Source organism: Triturus cristatus, chromosome 8 (genome assembly GCF_964204655.1).
Source record: "Triturus cristatus chromosome 8, aTriCri1.1, whole genome shotgun sequence".
Lineage (NCBI taxonomy): Eukaryota > Metazoa > Chordata > Amphibia > Caudata > Salamandridae > Triturus > Triturus cristatus.
Window position 1 is genome coordinate 56,255,294 of NC_140591.1, and position 20,647 is coordinate 56,275,940.

The window sequence follows — 20,647 nt, forward strand, 5'->3', positions numbered from 1 at the left end:
GAGTCAACTCATATTGACGTTGTTTATAATGATCAAAACCTTTTATCAAGCTGATCGATAAGACAACCATTTCAACATATTTTTTACATTCTGTCTTTCTGTCAAACTTGCTTCCACCTCTCTTGTATTCAACTTTACCTGCTTTATTTGCCAATTCTTCCTTTAATTGAAAGTAAAGCTTTGCCTGCATCAGCCTCGAGTTCCCCTTATACAAAACTGTTAGTAGTCAGATGACCTAGTTTGCCTACCCTCGCCATATAGGTCTGTGTGTCTGAGTATAAGTCCATTCATAGTTTACAAACATCTTCTAACTAACTTGGCTCCTAAAAAGGAAATTCACCCATCAGACCAATTTAGCTGCTGAATAATATTGGACAATTTAACACATAACTGCACATGCAGATAGAATGACCAGGGTCTGCATTTATCTTTAACAATTATCAAAAATACAACAGAAAGCCAAAATGGCCAGCTGGATGAAATAGCTCAGTTGGGAGAGTGTTAGATTGAAAATCTAAAAGTCCCTTGTTCAATGCTGGGTTTCGGAAAAGTCTGAGAGGTTTCTTGCTTCTCACAAAATATTTCTTGGTATCAGCTCAAGTTTTTCTTTCTTTATTTATCAAAATATTTGATCAACTGATCGACAACATGATCAATTCAACATAGAATTGTCTTTCTGTCCTCCTTCTAAATTTGCTTCCACCTCTCTTGCATTCAGCTTCGACTACAAATGTTTCCTATTTCATGCTTTTTTGTAAAGTAAACTCTTGTCTGCATCAGCTTCCACTTCTCCTTGAACACAGATTTCAGTATTCAGATGACATAGCTTACCTACTCAGGCCAAATACCTCTGTGTAATATGGTGCTAGTCCATTCAGAGTAAAAAAAAAAGCTACCTAACCTGGATCCGAAAAATGCTATTTACCTATTGCACCCGTTAACTGATGAATGATACAGGACATCTTAAAACATAGCTCTAGCATGAGGATGAGCATCTATTTTCTTGGGAAGTTTAAAAGAAAGGATGAAGACCCAAACTACCAGCAGGCTGAAATAGCTCAGTTGGGAGAGCGTTAGAGTGAAGATCTAAAGGTCCCTAGTTCAATCCCGGGTTTCGGCACAATTTCAACTTCTGCTTTTCATGTCACAAAAGCTGTTTGGAGTTAAATCAAAGCTCTTCTTTATCAAAACCTTTCATCAATCTGATCAACAACACAATCAATTCAACATATTATTTACTTTCTGTCTTCCTTTCAAACTTGCTTCCACCTCTCTTGTATTCAACTATGCCTCATTTATTTGCAACTTCTTGCTTTATTTTAAAGTAAAGCTTTGCCTGCATCAGCCTCCAATTCCCCTTATACAAAACTGTCAGTAGTCAGATGACATAGCTTGTACACCCTGGCCATATAGGTCTGAGTTTCAGAGTATAAGTCAATTCAGAGTTTAGAAAAAAAATTCTACCTACCTTGTCCCCTAAAAAGGATATTCACACATCAGACCAAGTTACCTGCTGAATGATACTGGACACTTTAACACATAACTATAAACGAAAATAGAATGACCAGGTTCTGTATGTATCGTCTACAATTATTAATAATACATCAGGAGGCCACAGGGACTTGTTGGCTGAAATATCTCAGTTGGGAGATCGTTAGACTGAAGAGCTTAAGGTACCTGATTCAATCCTGACTTTCAGCACAGTGCGAGGGGATCCTACATTCTTGCAAAATATTTCTTGAAATCAGCTCTAGTTTTTTTTTCTTTATTTCTCAAAATATTTTATCAACTGATCAACAACATGATAACTTCAACAAAAAGTTGTCTTTCTGTCCTCCTTCTAAACTTGCTTCCACCTCTCTTGCCATCAGCTTTGATGACGAATTTATCCCATTTTATACTTTTTTCAAAGTAAACTCTTGTCTGCATCAGCTTTCACTTCTCCTTGAACAAAGTTGTCAGTATTGAGATGACATAGCTTACCTACTCAGGCGACATACGTCTGTGTAATACAGTGCTGGTCCACTTAGAGTTTTAAAAGAAAAACGACCTAACATTTATCCCAAAAACGCTACTCACCCATTTCACCAGTTAGCTGCTGAACAATGCAGGACACATTAAAACACAGCTCTAACCTCAGATTGAAAATCCAGGTTCTGCATCTCTGTTCTGGGATTGTTCAAAAAAAGAGGCTGAATACTATAGCTGCTGGCAGGCCGAAATAGCTCAGTTGGGAGAGCGTTACACTGAAGATCTAAAGGTCCCTGGTTCGATCCCGGGTTTCGGCACATTTTGAACTTCTGCTTTGCATGCCACAAAGACTATTTTGAGTCAACTCATATTGACTTTGTTTATAATGATCAAAACCTTTTATCAAGATAATCGACAATACAATTAATTCAACATATTATTTACTTTCCGTCTTTCTTTCAAACTTGCTTCCACCTCTCTTGTATTCAACTTTGCCTCCTTTATTTCCCAATTCTTCCTTTAATTGAAAGTAAAGCTTTGCCTGCATCAGCCTCCAGTTCCCCTTATACAAAACTGTTAGTAGTCAGATGACCTAGCTTGCCGACCCTCGCCATATAGGTCTGTGTTTCTGAGTATAAGTCCATTCATAGTTTACAAACATCATCTAACTAACTTGGCTCCTAAAAAGGAAATTCACCCATCAGACAAATTTAGCTACTGAATAATACTGGACAATTTAACACATAACTGCACATGCAGATAGAGTGACCAGGTTCTGCATTTATCTTTAACAATTATAAAAAATACAACAGAAAGCCAAAATTGCCAGCTGGATGAAATAGCTCAGTTGGGAGAGCAGTAGACTGAAGATCTAAAGGTCCCGGGTTTAGGCACATTTTGAACTTCTGCTTTGCATGCCACAAATGCTATTTGGAGTCAACTCATATTGACGTTGTTTATAATGATCAAAACCTTTTATCAAGCTGATCGATAAGACAACCATTTCAACATATTTTTTACATTCTGTCTTTCTGTCAAACTTGCTTCCACCTCTCTTGTATTCAACTTTACCTGCTTTATTTGCCAATTCTTCCTTTAATTGAAAGTAAAGCTTTGCCTGCATCAGCCTCGAGTTCCCCTTATACAAAACTGTTAGTAGTCAGATGACCTAGTTTGCCTACCCTCGCCATATAGGTCTGTGTGTCTGAGTATAAGTCCATTCATAGTTTACAAACATCTTCTAACTAACTTGGCTCCTAAAAAGGAAATTCACCCATCAGACCAATTTAGCTGCTGAATAATATTGGACAATTTAACACATAACTGCACATGCAGATAGAATGACCAGGGTCTGCATTTATCTTTAACAATTATCAAAAATACAACAGAAAGCCAAAATGGCCAGCTGGATAAAATAGCTCAGTCGGGAGAGTGTTAGATTGAAAATCTAAAAGTCCCTTGTTCAATGCTGGGTTTCGGAAAAGTCTGAGAGGTTTCTTGCTTCTCACAAAGTATTTCTTGGTATCAGCTCAAGTTTTTCTTTCTTTATTTATCAAAATATTTGATCAACTGATCGACAACATGATCAATTCAACATAGAATTGTCTTTCTGTCCTCCTTCTAAATTTGCTTCCACCTCTCTTGCATTCAGCTTCGACTACAAATGTTTCCTATTTCATGCTTTTTTGTAAAGTAAACTCTTGTCTGCATCAGCTTCCACTTCTCCTTGAACACAGATTTCAGTATTCAGATGACATAGCTTACCTACTCAGGCCAAATACCTCTGTGTAATATGGTGCTAGTCCATTCAGAGTAAAAAAAAAAGCTACCTAACCTGGATCCGAAAAATGCTATTCACCTATTGCACCCGTTAACTGATGAATGATACAGGACATCTTAAAACATAGCTCTAGCATGAGGTTGAGCATCTATTTTCTTGGGAAGTTTAAAAGAAAAGATGAAGATCCAAACTACCAGCAGGCCGAAATAGCTCAGTTGGGAGAGCGTTAGACTGAAGATCTAAAGGTCCCTGGTTCAATCCCGGGTTTCGGCACAATTTCAACTTCTGCTTTTCATGTCACAAAAGCTGTTTGTGTTGTTGATCAGATTGATAAAAGGTTTTGATAAAGAAGAGCGTTGATTTAACTCCAATCAATTCAACATATTATTTACTTTCTGTCTTCCTTTCAAACTTGCTTCCACCTCTCTTGTATTCAACTATGCCTCATTTATTTGCAACTTCTTGCTTTATTTTAAAGTAAAGCTTTGCCTGCATCAGCCTCCAATTCCCCTTATACAAAACTGTCAGTAGTCAGATGACATAGCTTGTACACCCTGGCCATATAGGTCTGTGTTTCAGAGTATAAGTCAATTCAGAGTTTAGAAAAAAAAATTCTACCTACATTGTCCCTTAAAAAGGATATTCACTCATCAGACCAAGTTACCTGCTGAATGATACTGGACACTTTAACACATAACTATAAACGAAAATAGAATGACCAGGTTCTGTATGTATCGTCTACAATTATTAATAATACATCAGGAGGCCACAGGTACTTGTTGGCTGAAATATCTCAGTTGGGAGATCGTTAGACTGAAGAGCTTAAGGTACCTGATTCAATCCTGACTTTCAGCACAGTGCGAGGGGATCCTACATTCTTGCAAAATATTTCTTGAAATCAGCTCTAGTTTTTTTTTCTTTATTTCTCAAAATATTTTATCAACTGATCAACAACATGATAACTTCAACAAAAAGTTGTCTTTCTGTCCTCCTTCTAAACTTGCTTCCACCTCTCTTGCCATCAGCTTTGATGACAAATTTATCCTATTTTATACTTTTTTCAAAGTAAACTCTTGTCTGCATCAGCTTTCACTTCTCCTTGAACAAAGTTGTCAGTATTGAGATGACATAGCTTACCTACTCAGGCGACATACGTCTGTGTAATACAGTGCTGGTCCACTTAGAGTTTTAAAAGAAAAACGACCTAATATTTATCCCAAAAACGCTACTCACCCATTTCACCAGTTAGCTGCTGAACAATGCAGGACACATTAAAACACAGCTCTAACCTCAGATTGAAAATCCAGGTTCTGCATCTCTGTTCTGGGATTGTTCAAAAAAAGAGGCTGAATACTATAGCTGCTGGCAGGCCGAAATAGCTCAGTTGGGAGAGCGTTAGACTGAAGATCTAAAGGTCCCTGGTTCGATCCCGGGTTTCGGCACATTTTGAACTTCTGCTTTGCATGCCACAAAGACTATTTTGAGTCAACTCATATTGACTTTGTTTATAATGATCAAAACCTTTTATCAAGATAATCGACAATACAATTAATTCAACATATTATTTACTTTCTGTCTTTCTTTCAAACTTGCTTCCACCTCTCTTGTGTTCAACTTTGCCTCCTTTATTTCCCAATTCTTCCTTTAATTGAAAGTAAAGCTTTGCCTGCATCAGCCTCCAGTTCCCCTTATACAAAACTGTTAGTAGTCAGATGACCTAGCTTGCCGACCCTCGCCATATAGGTCTGTGTTTCTGAGTATAAGTCCATTCATAGTTTACAAACATCATCTAACTAACTTGGCTCCTAAAAAGGAAATTCACCCATCAGACCAATTTAGCTACTGAATAATACTGGACAATTTAACACATAACTGTACATGCAGATAGAGTGACCAGGTTCTGCATTTATCTTTAACAATTATAAAAAATACAACAGAAAGCCAAAATTGCCAGCTGGATGAAATAGCTCAGTTGGGAGAGCAGTAGACTGAAGATCTAAAGGTCCCTGGTTCAATTCCGGGTTTAGGCACATTTTGAACTTCTGCTTTGCATGCCACAAATGCTATTTGGAGTCAACTCATATTGACGTTGTTTATAATGATCAAAACCTTTTATCAAGCTGATCGATAAGACAACCATTTCAACATATTTTTTACATTCTGTCTTTCTGTCAAACTTGCTTCCACCTCTCTTGTATTCAACTTTACCTGCTTTATTTGCCAATTCTTCCTTTAATTGAAAGTAAAGCTTTGCCTGCATCAGCCTCGAGTTCCCCTTATACAAAACTGTTAGTAGTCAGATGACCTAGTTTGCCTACCCTCGCCATATAGGTCTGTGTGTCTGAGTGTAAGCCCATTCATAGTTTACAAACATCTTCTAACTAACTTGGCTCCTAAAAAGGAAATTCACCCATCAGACCAATTTAGCTGCTGAATAATATTGGACAATTTAACACATAACTGCACATGCAGATAGAATGACCAGGGTCTGCATTTATCTTTAACAATTATCAAAAATACAACAGAAAGCCAAAATGGCCAGCTGGATGAAATAGCTCAGTTGGGAGAGTGTTAGATTGAAAATCTAAAAGTCCCTTGTTCAATGCTGGGTTTCGGAAAAGTCTGAGAGGTTTCTTGCTTCTCACAAAATATTTCTTGGTATCAGCTCAAGTTTTTCTTTCTTTATTTATCAAAATATTTGATCAACTGATCGACAACATGATCAATTCAACATAGAATTGTATTTCTGTCCTCCTTCTAAATTTGCTTCCACCTCTCTTGCATTCAGCTTCGACTACAAATGTTTCCTATTTCATGCTTTTTTGTAAAGTAAACTCTTGTCTGCATCAGCTTCCACTTCTCCTTGAACACAGATTTCAGTATTCAGATGACATAGCTTACCTACTCAGGCCAAATACCTCTGTGTAATATGGTGCTAGTCCATTCAGAGTAAAAAAAAAAGCTACCTAACCTGGATCCGAAAAATGCTATTTACCTATTGCACCCGTTAACTGATGAATGATACAGGACATCTTAAAACATAGCTCTAGCATGAGGTTGAGCATCTATTTTCTTGGGAAGTTTAAAAGAAAGGATGAAGACCCAAACTACCAGCAGGCTGAAATAGCTCAGTAGGGAGAGCGTTAGACTGAAGATCTAAAGGTCCCTGGTTCAATCCCGGGTTTCGGCACAATTTTAACTTCTGCTTTTCATGTCACAAAAGCTGTTTGTGTTGTTGATCAGATTGATAAAAGGTTTTGATAAAGAAGAGCGTTGATTTAACTCCAATCAATTCAACATATTATTTACTTTCTGTCTTCCTTTCAAACTTGCTTCCACCTCTCTTGTATTCAACTATGCCTCATTTATTTGCAACTTCTTGCTTTATTTTAAAGTAAAGCCTTGCCTGCATCAGCCTCCAATTCCCCTTATACAAAACTGTCAGTAGTCAGATGACATAGCTTGTACACCCTGGCCATATAGGTCTGTGTTTCAGAGTATAAGTCAATTCAGAGTTTAGAAAAAAAAATTCTACCTACATTGTCCCCTAAAAAGGATATTCACTCATCAGACCAAGTTACCTGCTGAATGATACTGGACACTTTAACACATAACTATAAACGAAAATAGAATGACCAGGTTCTGTATGTATCGTTTACAATTATTAATAATACATCAGGAGGCCACAGGGACTTGTTGGCTGAAATATCTCAGTTGGGAGATCTTTAGACTGAAGAGCTTAAGGTACCTGATTCAATCCTGACTTTCAGCACAGTGCGAGGGGATCCTACATTCTTGCAAAATATTTCTTGAAATCAGCTCTAGTTTTTTTTTCTTTATTTCTCAAAATATTTTATCAACTGATCAACAACATGATAACTTCAACAAAAAGTTGTCTTTCTGTCCTCCTTCTAAACTTGCTTCCACCTCTCTTGCCATCAGCTTTGATGACGAATTTATCCCATTTTATACTTTTTTCAAAGTAAACTCTTGTCTGCATCAGCTTTCACTTCTCCTTGAACAAAGTTGTCAGTATTGAGATGACATAGCTTACCTACTCAGGCGACATACGTCTGTGTAATACAGTGCTGGTCCACTCAGAGTTTTAAAAGAAAAACGACCTAACATTTATCCCAAAAACGCTACTCACCCATTTCACCAGTTAGCTGCTGAACAATGCAGGACACATTAAAACACAGCTCTAACCTCAGATTGAAAATCCAGGTTCTGCATCTCTGTTCTGGGATTGTTAAAAAAAAGAGGCTGAATACTATAGCTGCTGGCAGGCCGAAATAGCTCAGTTGGGAGAGCGTTAGATTGAAGATCTAAAGGTCCCTGGTTCGATCCCGGGTTTCGGCACATTTTGAACTTCTGCTTTGCATGCCACAAAGACTATTTTGAGTCAACTCATATTGACTTTGTTTATAATGATCAAAACATTTTATCAAGATAATCGACAATACAATTAATTCAACATATTATTTACTTTCTGTCTTTCTTTCAAACTTGCTTCCACCTCTCTTGTATTCAACTTTGCCTCCTTTATTTCCCAATTCTTCCTTTAATTGAAAGTAAAGCTTTGCCTGCATCAGCCTCCAGTTCCCCTTATACAAAACTGTTAGTAGTCAGATGACCTAGCTTGCCGACCCTCGCCATATAGGTCTGTGTTTCTGAGTATAAGTCCATTCATAGTTTACAAACATCATCTAACTAACTTGGCTCCTAAAAAGGAAATTCACCCATCAGACCAATTTAGCTACTGAATAATACTGGACAATTTAACACATAACTGCACATGCAGATAGAGTGACCAGGTTCTGCATTTTTCTTTAACAATTATAAAAAATACAACAGAAAGCCAAAATTGCCAGCTGGATGAAATAGCTCAGTTGGGAGAGCAGTAGACTGAAGATCTAAAGGTCCCTGGTTCAATCCCGGGTTTAGGCACATTTTGAACTTCTGCTTTGCATGCCACAAATGCTATTTGGAGTCAACTCATATTGACGTTGTTTATAATGATCAAAACCTTTTATCAAGCTGATCGATAAGACAACCATTTCAACATATTTTTTACATTCTGTCTTTCTGTCAAACTTGCTTCCACCTCTCTTGTATTCAACTTTACCTGCTTTATTTGCCAATTCTTCCTTTAATTGAAAGTAAAGCTTTGCCTGCATCAGCCTCGAGTTCCCCTTATACAAAACTGTTAGTAGTCAGATGACCTAGTTTGCCTACCCTCGCCATATAGGTCTGTGTGTCTGAGTATAAGTCCATTCATAGTTTACAAACATCTTCTAACTAACTTGGCTCCTAAAAAGGAAATTCACCCATCAGACCAATTTAGCTGCTGAATAATATTGGACAATTTAACACATAACTGCACATGCAGATAGAATGACCAGGGTCTGCATTTATCTTTAACAATTATCAAAAATACAACAGAAAGCCAAAATGGCCAGCTGGATGAAATAGCTCAGTTGGGAGAGTGTTAGATTGAAAATCTAAAAGTCCCTTGTTCAATGCTGGGTTTCGGAAAAGTCTGAGAGGTTTCTTGCTTCTCACAAAATATTTCTTGGTATCAGCTCAAGTTTTTCTTTCTTTATTTATCAAAATATTTGATCAACTGATCGACAACATGATCAATTCAACATAGAATTGTCTTTCTGTCCTCCTGCTAAATTTGCTTCCACCTCTCTTGCATTCAGCTTCGACTACAAATGTTTCCTATTTCATGCTTTTTTGTAAAGTAAACTCTTGTCTGCATCAGCTTCCACTTCTCCTTGAACACAGATTTCAGTATTCAGAGGACATAGCTTACCTACTCAGGCCAAATACCTCTGTGTAATATGGTGCTAGTCCATTCAGAGTAAAAAACAAAAGCTACCTAACCTGGATCCGAAAAATGCTATTTACCTATTGCACCCGTTAACTGATGAATGATACAGGACATCTTAAAAAATAGCTCTAGCATGAGGTTGAGCATCTATTTTCTTGGGAAGTTTAAAAGAAAGGATGAAGACCCAAACTACCAGCAGGCTGAAATAGCTCAGTTGGGAGAGCGTTAGAGTGAAGATCTAAAGGTCCCTGGTTCAATCCTGGGTTTCGGCACAATTTCAACTTCTGCTTTTCATGTCACAAAAGCTGTTTGGAGTTAAATCAACGCTCTTCTTTATCAAAACCTTTTATCAATCTGATCAACAACACAATCAATTCAACATATTATTTACTTTCTGTCTTCCTTTCAAACTTGCTTCCACCTCTCTTGTATTCAACTATGCCTCATTTATTTGCAACTTCTTGCTTTATTTTAAAGTAAAGCTTTGCCTGCATCAGCCTCCAATTCCCCTTATACAAAACTGTCAGTAGTCAGATGACATAGCTTGTACACCCTGGCCATATAGGTCTGTGTTTCAGAGTATAAGTCAATTCAGAGTTTAGAAAAAAAAATTCTACCTACCTTGTCCCCTAAAAAGGATATTCACTCATCAGACCAAGTTACCTGCTGAATGATACTGGACACTTTAACACATAACTATAAACGAAAATAGAATGACCAGGTTCTGTATGTATCGTCTACAATTATTAATAATACATCAGGAGGCCACAGGGACTTGTTGGCTGAAATATCTCAGTTGGGAGATCGTTAGACTGAAGAGCTTAAGGTACCTGATTCAATCCTGACTTTCAGCACGATGCGAGGGGATCCTACATTCTTGCAAAATATTTCTTGAAATCAGCTCTAGTTTTTTTTTCTTTATTTCTCAAAATATTTTATCAACTGATCAACAACATGATAACTTCAACAAAAAGTTGTCTTTCTGTCCTCCTTCTAAACTTGCTTCCACCTCTCTTGCCATCAACTTTGATGACGAATTTATCCCATTTTATACTTTTTTCAAAGTAAACTCTTGTCTGCATCAGCTTTCACTTCTCCTTGAACAAAGTTGTCAGTATTGAGATGACATAGCTTACCTACTCAGGCGACATACGTCTGTGTAATACAGTGCTGGTCCACTCAGAGTTTTAAAAGAAAAACGACCTAACATTTATCCCAAAAACGCTACTCACCCATTTCACCAGTTAGCTGCTGAACAATGCAGGACACATTAAAACACAGCTCTAACCTCAGATTGAAAATCCAGGTTCTGCATCTCTGTTCTGGGATTGTTCAAAAAAAGAGGCTGAATACTATAGCTGCTGGGAGGCCGAAATAGCTCAGTTGGGAGAGTGTTAGACTGAAGATCTAAAGGTCCCTGGTTCGATCCCGGGTTTCGGCACATTTTGAACTTCTGCTTTGCATGCCACAAAAACTATTTTGAGTCAACTCATATTGACTTTGTTTATAATGATCAAAACCTTTTATCAAGATAATCGACAATACAATTAATTCAACATATTATTTACTTTCTGTCTTTCTTTCAAACTTGCTTCCACCTCTCTTGTATTCAACTTTGCCTCCTTTATTTCCCAATTCTTCCTTTAATTGAAAGTAAAGCTTTGCCTGCATCAGCCTCCAGTTCCCCTTATACAAAACTGTTAGTAGTCAGATGACCTAGCTTGCCGACCCTCGCCATATAGGTCTGTGTTTCTGAGTATAAGTCCATTCATAGTTTACAAACATCATCTAACTAACTTGGCTCCTAAAAAGGAAATTCACCCATCAGACCAATTTAGCTACTGAATAATACTGGACAATTTAACACATAACTGCACATGCAGATAGAGTGACCAGGTTCTGCATTTATCTTTAACAATTATAAAAAATTCAACAGAAAGCCAAAATTGCCAGCTGGATGAAATAGCTCAGTTGGGAGAGCAGTAGACTGAAGATCTAAAGGTCCCTGGTTCAATCCCGGGTTTAGGCACATTTTGAACTTCTGCTTTGCATGCCACAAATGCTATTTGGAGTCAACTCATATTGACGTTGTTTATAATGATCAAAACCTTTTATCAAGCTGATCGATAAGACAACCATTTCAACATATTTTTTACATTCTGTCTTTCTGTCAAACTTGCTTCCACCTCTCTTGTATTCAACTTTACCTGCTTTATTTGCCAATTCTTCCTTTAATTGAAAGTAAAGCTTTGCCTGCATCAGCCTCGAGTTCCCCTTATACAAAACTGTTAGTAGTCAGATGACCTAGTTTGCCTACCCTCGCCATATAGGTCTGTGTGTCTGAGTATAAGTCCATTCATAGTTTACAAACATCTTCTAATTAACTTGGCTCCTAAAAAGGAAATTTACCCATCAGACCAATTTAGCTGCTGAATAATATTCGACAATTTAACACATAACTGCACATGCAGATAGAATGACCAGGGTCTGCATTTATCTTTAACAATTATCAAAAATACAACAGAAAGCCAAAATGGCCAGCTGGATGAAATAGCTCAGTTGGGAGAGTGTTAGATTGAAAATCTAAAAGTCCCTTGTTCAATGCTGGGTTTCGGAAAAGTCTGAGAGGTTTCTTGCTTCTCACAAAATATTTCTTGGTATCAGCTCAAGTTTTTCTTTCTTTATTTATCAAAATATTTGATCAACTGATCGACAACATGATCAATTCAACATAGAATTGTCTTTCTGTCCTCCTTCTAAATTTGCTTCCACCTCTCTTGCATTCAGCTTCGACTACAAATGTTTCCTATTTCATGCTTTTTTGTAAAGTAAACTCTTGTCTGCATCAGCTTCCACTTCTCCTTGAACACAGATTTCAGTATTCAGATGACATAGCTTACCTACTCAGGCCAAATACCTCTGTGTAATATGGTGCTAGTCCATTCAGAGTAAAAAAAAAAGCTACCTAACCTGGATCCGAAAAATGCTATTTACCTATTGCACCCGTTAACTGATGAATGATACAGGACATCTTAAAACATAGCTCTAGCATGAGGATGAGCATCTATTTTCTTGGGAAGTTTAAAAGAAAGGATGAAGACCCAAACTACCAGCAGGCTGAAATAGCTCAGTTGGGAGAGCGTTAGAGTGAAGATCTAAAGGTCCCTGGTTCAATCCTGGGTTTCGGCACAATTTCAACTTCTGCTTTTCATGTCACAAAAGCTGTTTGGAGTTAAATCAACACTCTTCTTTATCAAAACCTTTCATCAATCTGATCAACAACACAATCAATTCAACATATTATTTACTTTCTGTCTTCCTTTCAAACTTGCTTTCACCTCTCTTGAATTCAACTATGCCTCATTTATTTGCAACTTCTTGCTTTATTTTAAAGTAAAGCTTTGCCTGCATCAGCCTCCAATTCCCCTTATACAAAACTGTCAGTAGTCAGATGACATAGCTTGTACACCCTGGCCATATAGGTCTGTGTTTCAGAGTATAAGTCAATTCAGAGTTTAGAAAAAAAAATTCTACCTACATTGTCCCCTAAAAAGGATATTCACTCATCAGACCAAGTTACCTGCTGAATGATACTGGACACTTTAACACATAACTATAAACGAAAATAGAATGACCAAGTTCTGTATGTATCGTCTACAATTATTAATAATACATCAGGAGGCCACAGGGACTTGTTGGCTGAAATATCTCAGTTGGGAGATCGTTAGACTGAAGAGCTTAAGGTACCTGATTCAATCCTGACTTTCAGCACAGTGCGAGGGGATCCTACATTCTTGCAAAATATTTCTTGAAATCAGCTCTAGTTTTTTTTTCTTTATTTCTCAAAATATTTTATCAACTGATCAACAACATGATAACTTCAACAAAAAGTTGTCTTTCTGTCCTCCTTCTAAACTTGCTTCCACCTCTCTTGCCATCAACTTTGATGACGAATTTATCCCATTTTATACTTTTTTCAAAGTAAACTCTTGTCTGCATCAGCTTTCACTTCTCCTTGAACAAAGTTGTCAGTATTGAGATGACATAGCTTACCTACTCAGGCGACATACGTCTGTGTAATACAGTGCTGGTCCACTCAGAGTTTTAAAAGAAAAACGACCTAACATTTATCCCAAAAACGCTACTCACCCATTTCACCAGTTAGCTGCTGAACAATGCAGGACACATTAAAACACAGCTCTAACCTCAGATTGAAAATCCAGGTTCTGCATCTCTGTTCTGGGATTGTTAAAAAAAAGAGGCTGAATACTATAGCTGCTGGCAGGCCGAAATAGCTCAGTTGGGAGAGCGTTAGACTGAAGATCTAAAGGTCCCTGGTTCGATCCCGGGTTTCGGCACATTTTGAACTTCTGCTTTGCATGCCACAAAGACTATTTTGAGTCAACTCATATTGACTTTGTTTATAATGATCAAAACATTTTATCAAGATAATCGACAATACAATTAATTCAACATATTATTTACTTTCTGTCTTTCTTTCAAACTTGCTTCCACCTCTCTTGTATTCAACTTTGCCTCCTTTATTTCCCAATTCTTCCTTTAATTGAAAGTAAAGCTTTGCCTGCATCAGCCTCCAGTTCCCCTTATACAAAACTGTTAGTAGTCAGATGACCTAGCTTGCCGACCCTCGCCATATAGGTCTGTGTTTCTGAGTATAAGTCCATTCATAGTTTACAAACATCATCTAACTAACTTGGCTCCTAAAAAGGAAATTCACCCATCAGACCAATTTAGCTACTGAATAATACTGGACAATTTAACACATAACTGCACATGCAGATAGAGTGACCAGGTTCTGCATTTTTCTTTAACAATTATAAAAAATACAACAGAAAGCCAAAATTGCCAGCTGGATGAAATAGCTCAGTTGGGAGAGCAGTACACTGAAGATCTAAAGGTCCCTGGTTCAATCCCGGGTTTAGGCACATTTTGAACTTCTGCTTTGCATGCCACAAATGCTATTTGGAGTCAACTCATATTGACGTTGTTTATAATGATCAAAACCTTTTATCAAGCTGATCGATAAGACAACCATTTCAACATATTTTTTACATTCTGTCTTTCTGTCAAACTTGCTTCCACCTCTCTTGTATTCAACTTTACCTGCTTTATTTGCCAATTCTTCCTTTAATTGAAAGTAAAGCTTTGCCTGCATCAGCCTCGAGTTCCCCTTATACAAAACTGTTAGTAGTCAGATGACCTAGTTTGCCTACCCTCGCCATATAGGTCTGTGTGTCTGAGTATAAGTCCATTCATAGTTTACAAACATCTTCTAACTAACTTGGCTCCTAACAAGGAAATTCACCCATCAGACCAATTTAGCTGCTGAATAATATTGGACAATTTAACACATAACTGCACATGCAGATAGAATGACCAGGGTCTGCATTTATCTTTAACAATTATCAAAAATACAACAGAAAGCCAAAATGGCCAGCTGGATGAAATAGCTCAGTTGGGAGAGTGTTAGATTGAAAATCTAAAAGTCCCTTGTTCAATGCTGGGTTTCGGAAAAGTCTGAGAGGTTTCTTGCTTCTCACAAAATATTTCTTGGTATCAGCTCAAGTTTTTCTTTCTTTATTTATCAAAATATTTGATCAACTGATCGACAACATGATCAATTCAACATAGAATTGTCTTTCTGTCCTCCTTCTAAATTTGCTTCCACCTCTCTTGCATTCAGCTTCGACTACAAATGTTTCCTATTTCATGCTTTTTTGTAAAGTAAACTCTTGTCTGCATCAGCTTCCACTTCTCCTTGAACACAGATTTCAGTATTCAGATGACATAGCTTACCTACTCAGGCCAAATACCTCTGTGTAATATGGTGCTAGTCCATTCAGAGTAAAAAAAAAAGCTACCTAACCTGGATCCGAAAAATGCTATTTACCTATTGCACCCGTTAACTGATGAATGATACAGGACATCTTAAAACATAGCTCTAGCATGAGGATGAGCATCTATTTTCTTGGGAAGTTTAAAAGAAAGGATGAAGACCCAAACTACCAGCAGGCTGAAATAGCTCAGTTGGGAGAGCGTTAGAGTGAAGATCTAAAGGTCCCTGGTTCAATCCTGGGTTTCGGCACAATTTCAACTTCTGCTTTTCATGTCACAAAAGCTGTTTGGAGTTAAATCAACACTCTTCTTTATCAAAACCTTTCATCAATCTGATCAACAACACAATCAATTCAACATATTATTTACTTTCTGTCTTCCTTTCAAACTTGCGTCCACCTCTCTTGTATTCAACTATGCCTCATTTATTTGCAACTTCTTGCTTTATTTTAAAGTAAAGCTTTGCCTGCATCAGCCTCCAATTCCCCTTATACAAAACTGTCAGTAGTCAGATGACATAGCTTGTACACCCTGGCCATATAGGTCTGTGTTTCAGAGTATAAGTCAATTCAGAGTTTAGAAAAAAAAATTCTACCTACATTGTCCCCTAAAAAGGATATTCACTCATCAGACCAAGTTACCTGCTGAATGATACTGGACACTTTAACACATAACTATAAACGAAAATAGAATGACCAGGTTCTGTATGTATCGTCTACAATTATTAATAATACATCAGGAGGCCACAGGGACTTGTTGGCTGAAATATCTCAGTTGGGAGATCGTTAGACTGAAGAGCTTAAGGTACCTGATTCAATCCTGACTTTCAGCACAGTGCGAGGGGATCCTACATTCTTGCAAAATATTTCTTGAAATCAGCTCTAGGTTTTTTTTTCTTTATTTCTCAAAATATTTTATCAACTGATCAACAACATGATAACTTCAACAAAAAGTTGTCTTTCTGTCCTCCTTCTAAACTTGCTTCCACCTCTCTTGCCATCAGCTTTGATGACGAATTTATCCCATTTTATACTTTTTTCAAAGTAAACTCTTGTCTGCATCAGCTTTCACTTCTCCTTGAACAAAGTTGTCAGTATTGAGATGACATAGCTTACCTACTCAGGCGACATACGTCTGTGTAATACAGTGCTGGTCCACTTAGAGTTTTAAAATAAAAACGACCTAACATTTATCCCAAAAACGCTACTCACCCATTTCACCAGTTAGCTGCTGAACAATGCAGGACACATTAAAACACAGCTCTAACCTCAGATGGAAAATCCAGGTTCTGCATCTCTGTTCTGGGATTGTTCAAAAAAAGAGGCTGAATACTATAGCTGCTGGCAGGCCGAAATAGCTCAGTTGGGAGAGCGTTAGACTGAAGATCTAAAGGTCCCTGGTTCGATCCCGGGTTTCGGCACATTTTGAACGTCTGCTTTGCATGCCACAAAGACTATTTTGAGTCAACTCATATTGACTTTGTTTATAATGATCAAAACCTTTTATCAAGATAATCAACAATACAATTAATTCAACATATTATTTACTTTCTGTCTTTCTTTCAAACTTGCTTCCACCTCTCTTGTATTCAACTTTGCCTCCTTTATTTCCCAATTCTTCCTTTAATTGAAAGTAAAGCTTTGCCTGCATCAGCCTCCAGTTCCCCTTATACAAAACTGTTAGTAGTCAGATGACCTAGCTTGCCGACCCTCGCCATATAGGTCTGTGTTTCTGAGTATAAGTCCATTCATAGTTTACAAACATCATCTAACTAACTTGGCTCCTAAAAAGGAAATTCACCCATCAGACCAATTTAGCTACTGAATAATACTGGACAATTTAACACATAACTGCACATGCAGATAGAGTGACCAGGTTCTGCATTTATCTTTAACAATTATAAAAAATACAACAGAAAGCCAAAATTGCCAGCTGGATGAAATAGCTCAGTTGGGAGAGCAGTAGACTGAATATCTAAAGGTCCCTGGTTCAATCCTGGGTTTAGGCACATTTTGAACTTCTGCTTTGCATGCCACAAATGCTATTTGGAGTCAACTCATATTGACGTTGTTTATAATGATCAAAACCTTTTATCAAGCTGATCGATAAGACAACCATTTCAACATATTTTTTACATTCTGTCTTTCTGTCAAACTTGCTTCCACCTCTCTTGTATTCAACTTTACCTGCTTTATTTGCCAATTCTTCCTTTAATTGAAAGTAAAGCTTTGCCTGCATCAGCCTCGAGTTCCCCTTATACAAAACTGTTAGTAGTCAGATGACCTAGTTTGCCTACCCTCGCCATATAGGTCTGTGTGTCTGAGTATAAGTCCATTCATAGTTTACAAACATCTTCTAACTAACTTGGCTCCTAAAAAGGAAATTCACCCATCAGACCAATTTAGCTGCTGAATAATATTGGACAATTTAACACATAACTGCACATGCAGATAGAATGACCAGGGTCTGCATTTATCTTTAACAATTATCAAAAATACAACAGAAAGCCAAAATGGCCAGCTGGATGAAATAGCTCAGTTGGGAGAGTGTTACATTGAAAATCTAAAAGTCCCTTGTTCAATGCTGGGTTTCGGAAAAGTCTGAGAGGTTTCTTGCTTCTCACAAAATATTTCTTGGTATCAGCTCAAGTTTTTCTTTCTTTATTTATCAAAATATTTGATCAACTGATCGACAACATGATCAATTCAACATAGAATTGTCTTTCTGTCCTCCTTCTAAATTTGCTTCCACCTCTCTTGCATTCAGCTTCGACTACAAATGTTTCCTATTTCATGCTTTTTTGTAAAGTAAACTCTTGTCTGCATCAGCTTCCACTTCTCCTTGAACACAGATTTCAGTATTCAGATGACATAGCTTACCTACTCAGGCCAAATACCTCTGTGTAATATGGTGCTAGTCCATTCAGAGTAAAAAAAAAAGCTACCTAACCTGGATCCGAAAAATGCTATTTACCTATTGCACCCGTTAACTGATGAATGATACAGGACATCTTAAAACATAGCTCTAGCATGAGGATGAGCATCTATTTTCTTGGGAAGTTTAAAAGAAAGGATGAAGACCCAAACTACCAGCAGGCTGAAATAGCTCAGTTGGGAGAGCGTTAGAGTGAAGATCTAAAGGTCCCTAGTTCAATCCCGGGTTTCGGCACAATTTCAACTTCTGCTTTTCATGTCACAAAAGCTGTTTGGAGTTAAATCAAAGCTCTTCTTTATCAAAACCTTTCATCAATCTGATCAACAACACAATCAATTCAACATATTATTTACTTTCTGTCTTCCTTTCAAACTTGCTTCCACCTCTCTTGTATTCAACTATGCCTCATTTATTTGCAACTTCTTGCTTTATTTTAAAGTAAAGCTTTGCCTGCATCAGCCTCCAATTCCCCTTATACAAAACTGTCAGTAGTCAGATGACATAGCTTGTACACCCTGGCCATATAGGTCTGAGTTTCAGAGTATAAGTCAATTCAGAGTTTAGAAAAAAAATTCTACCTACCTTGTCCCCTAAAAAGGATATTCACACATCAGACCAAGTTACCTGCTGAATGATACTGGACACTTTAACACATAACTATAAACGAAAATAGAATGACCAGGTTCTGTATGTATCGTCTACAATTACTAATAATACATCAGGAGGCCACAGGGACTTGTTGGCTGAAATATCTCAGTTGGGAGATCGTTAGACTGAAGAGCTTAAGGTACCTGATTCAATCCTGACTTTCAGCACAGTGCGAGGGGATCCTACATTCTTGCAAAATATTTCTTGAAATCAGCTCTAGTTTTTTTTTCTTTATTTCTCAAAATATTTTATCAACTGATCAACAACATGATAACTTCAACAAAAAGTTGTCTTTCTGTCCTCCTTCTAAACTTGCTTCCACCTCTCTTGCCATCAGCTTTGATGACGAATTTATCCCATTTTATACTTTTTTCAAAGTAAACTCTTGTCTGCATCAGCTTTCACTTCTCCTTGAACAAAGTTGTCAGTATTGAGATGACATAGCTTACCTACTCAGGCGACATACGTCTGTGTAATACAGTGCTGGTCCACTTAGAGTTTTAAAAGAAAAACGACCTAACATTTATCCCAAAAACGCTACTCACCCATTTCACCAGTTAGCTGCTGAACAATGCAGGACACATTAAAACACAGCTCTAACCTCAGATTGAAAATCCAGGTTCTGCATCTCTGTTCTGGGATTGTTCAAAAAAAGAGGCTGAATACTATAGCTGCTGGCAGGCCGAAATAGCTCAGTTGGGAGAGCGTTACACTGAAGATCTAAAGGTCCCTGGTTCGATCCCGGGTTTCGGCACATTTTGAACTTCTGCTTTGCATGCCACAAAGACTATTTTGAGTCAACTCATATTGACTTTGTTTATAATGATCAAAACCTTTTATCAAGATAATCGACAATACAATTAATTCAACATATTATTTACTTTCTGTCTTTCTTTCAAACTTGCTTCCACCTCTCTTGTATTCAACTTTGCCTCCTTTATTTCCCAATTCTTCCTTTAATTGAAAGTAAAGCTTTGCCTGCATCAGCCTCCAGTTCCCCTTATACAAAACTGTTAGTAGTCAGATGACCTAGCTTGCCGACCCTCGCCATATAGGTCTGTGTTTCTGAGTATAAGTCCATTCATAGTTTACAAACATCATCTAACTAACTTGGCTCCTAAAAAGGAAATTCACCCATCAGACAAATTTAGCTACTGAATAATACTGGACAATTTAACACATAACTGCACATGCAGATAGAGTGACCAGGTTCTGCATTTATCTTTAACAATTATAAAAAATACAACAGAAAGCCAAAATTGCCAGCTGGATGAAATAGCTCAGTTGGGAGAGCAGTAGACTGAAGATCTAAAGGTCCCGGGTTTAGGCACATTTTGAACTTCTGCTTTGCATGCCACAAATGCTATTTGGAGTCAACTCATATTGACGTTGTTTATAATGATCAAAACCTTTTATCAAGCTGATCGATAAGACAACCATTTCAACATATTTTTTACATTCTGTCTTTCTGTCAAACTTGCTTCCACCTCTCTTGTATTCAACTTTACCTGCTTTATTTGCCAATTCTTCCTTTAATTGAAAGTAAAGCTTTGCCTGCATCAGCCTCGAGTTCCCCTTATACAAAACTGTTAGTAGTCAGATGACCTAGTTTGCCTACCCTC

General features: G+C 37.5%; 6 non-coding genes across 6 annotated transcripts; all 6 read left to right on the forward strand.

Annotated features, from left to right (window-relative positions):
* The first annotated feature begins 3,951 nt into the window (after positions 1-3,951).
* On the forward strand, positions 3,952-4,024 carry TRNAF-GAA (transfer RNA phenylalanine (anticodon GAA)). The gene has a single exon. It is a non-coding gene; the product is annotated as a tRNA-Phe (tRNA).
* Positions 4,025-5,120: 1,096 nt separating this feature from the next.
* TRNAF-GAA (transfer RNA phenylalanine (anticodon GAA)) lies at positions 5,121-5,193 on the forward strand. The gene has a single exon. It is a non-coding gene; the product is annotated as a tRNA-Phe (tRNA).
* A 2,844-nt stretch (positions 5,194-8,037) lies between these two features.
* Positions 8,038-8,110, forward strand: TRNAF-GAA (transfer RNA phenylalanine (anticodon GAA)). Its single transcript has one exon. It is a non-coding gene; the product is annotated as a tRNA-Phe (tRNA).
* Positions 8,111-10,955: 2,845 nt separating this feature from the next.
* TRNAF-GAA (transfer RNA phenylalanine (anticodon GAA)) lies at positions 10,956-11,028 on the forward strand. Its single transcript has one exon. It is a non-coding gene; the product is annotated as a tRNA-Phe (tRNA).
* A 2,844-nt stretch (positions 11,029-13,872) lies between these two features.
* Positions 13,873-13,945, forward strand: TRNAF-GAA (transfer RNA phenylalanine (anticodon GAA)). Its single transcript has one exon. It is a non-coding gene; the product is annotated as a tRNA-Phe (tRNA).
* Positions 13,946-16,790: 2,845 nt separating this feature from the next.
* TRNAF-GAA (transfer RNA phenylalanine (anticodon GAA)) lies at positions 16,791-16,863 on the forward strand. The gene has a single exon. It is a non-coding gene; the product is annotated as a tRNA-Phe (tRNA).
* The last annotated feature ends 3,784 nt before the right edge of the window (positions 16,864-20,647 follow it).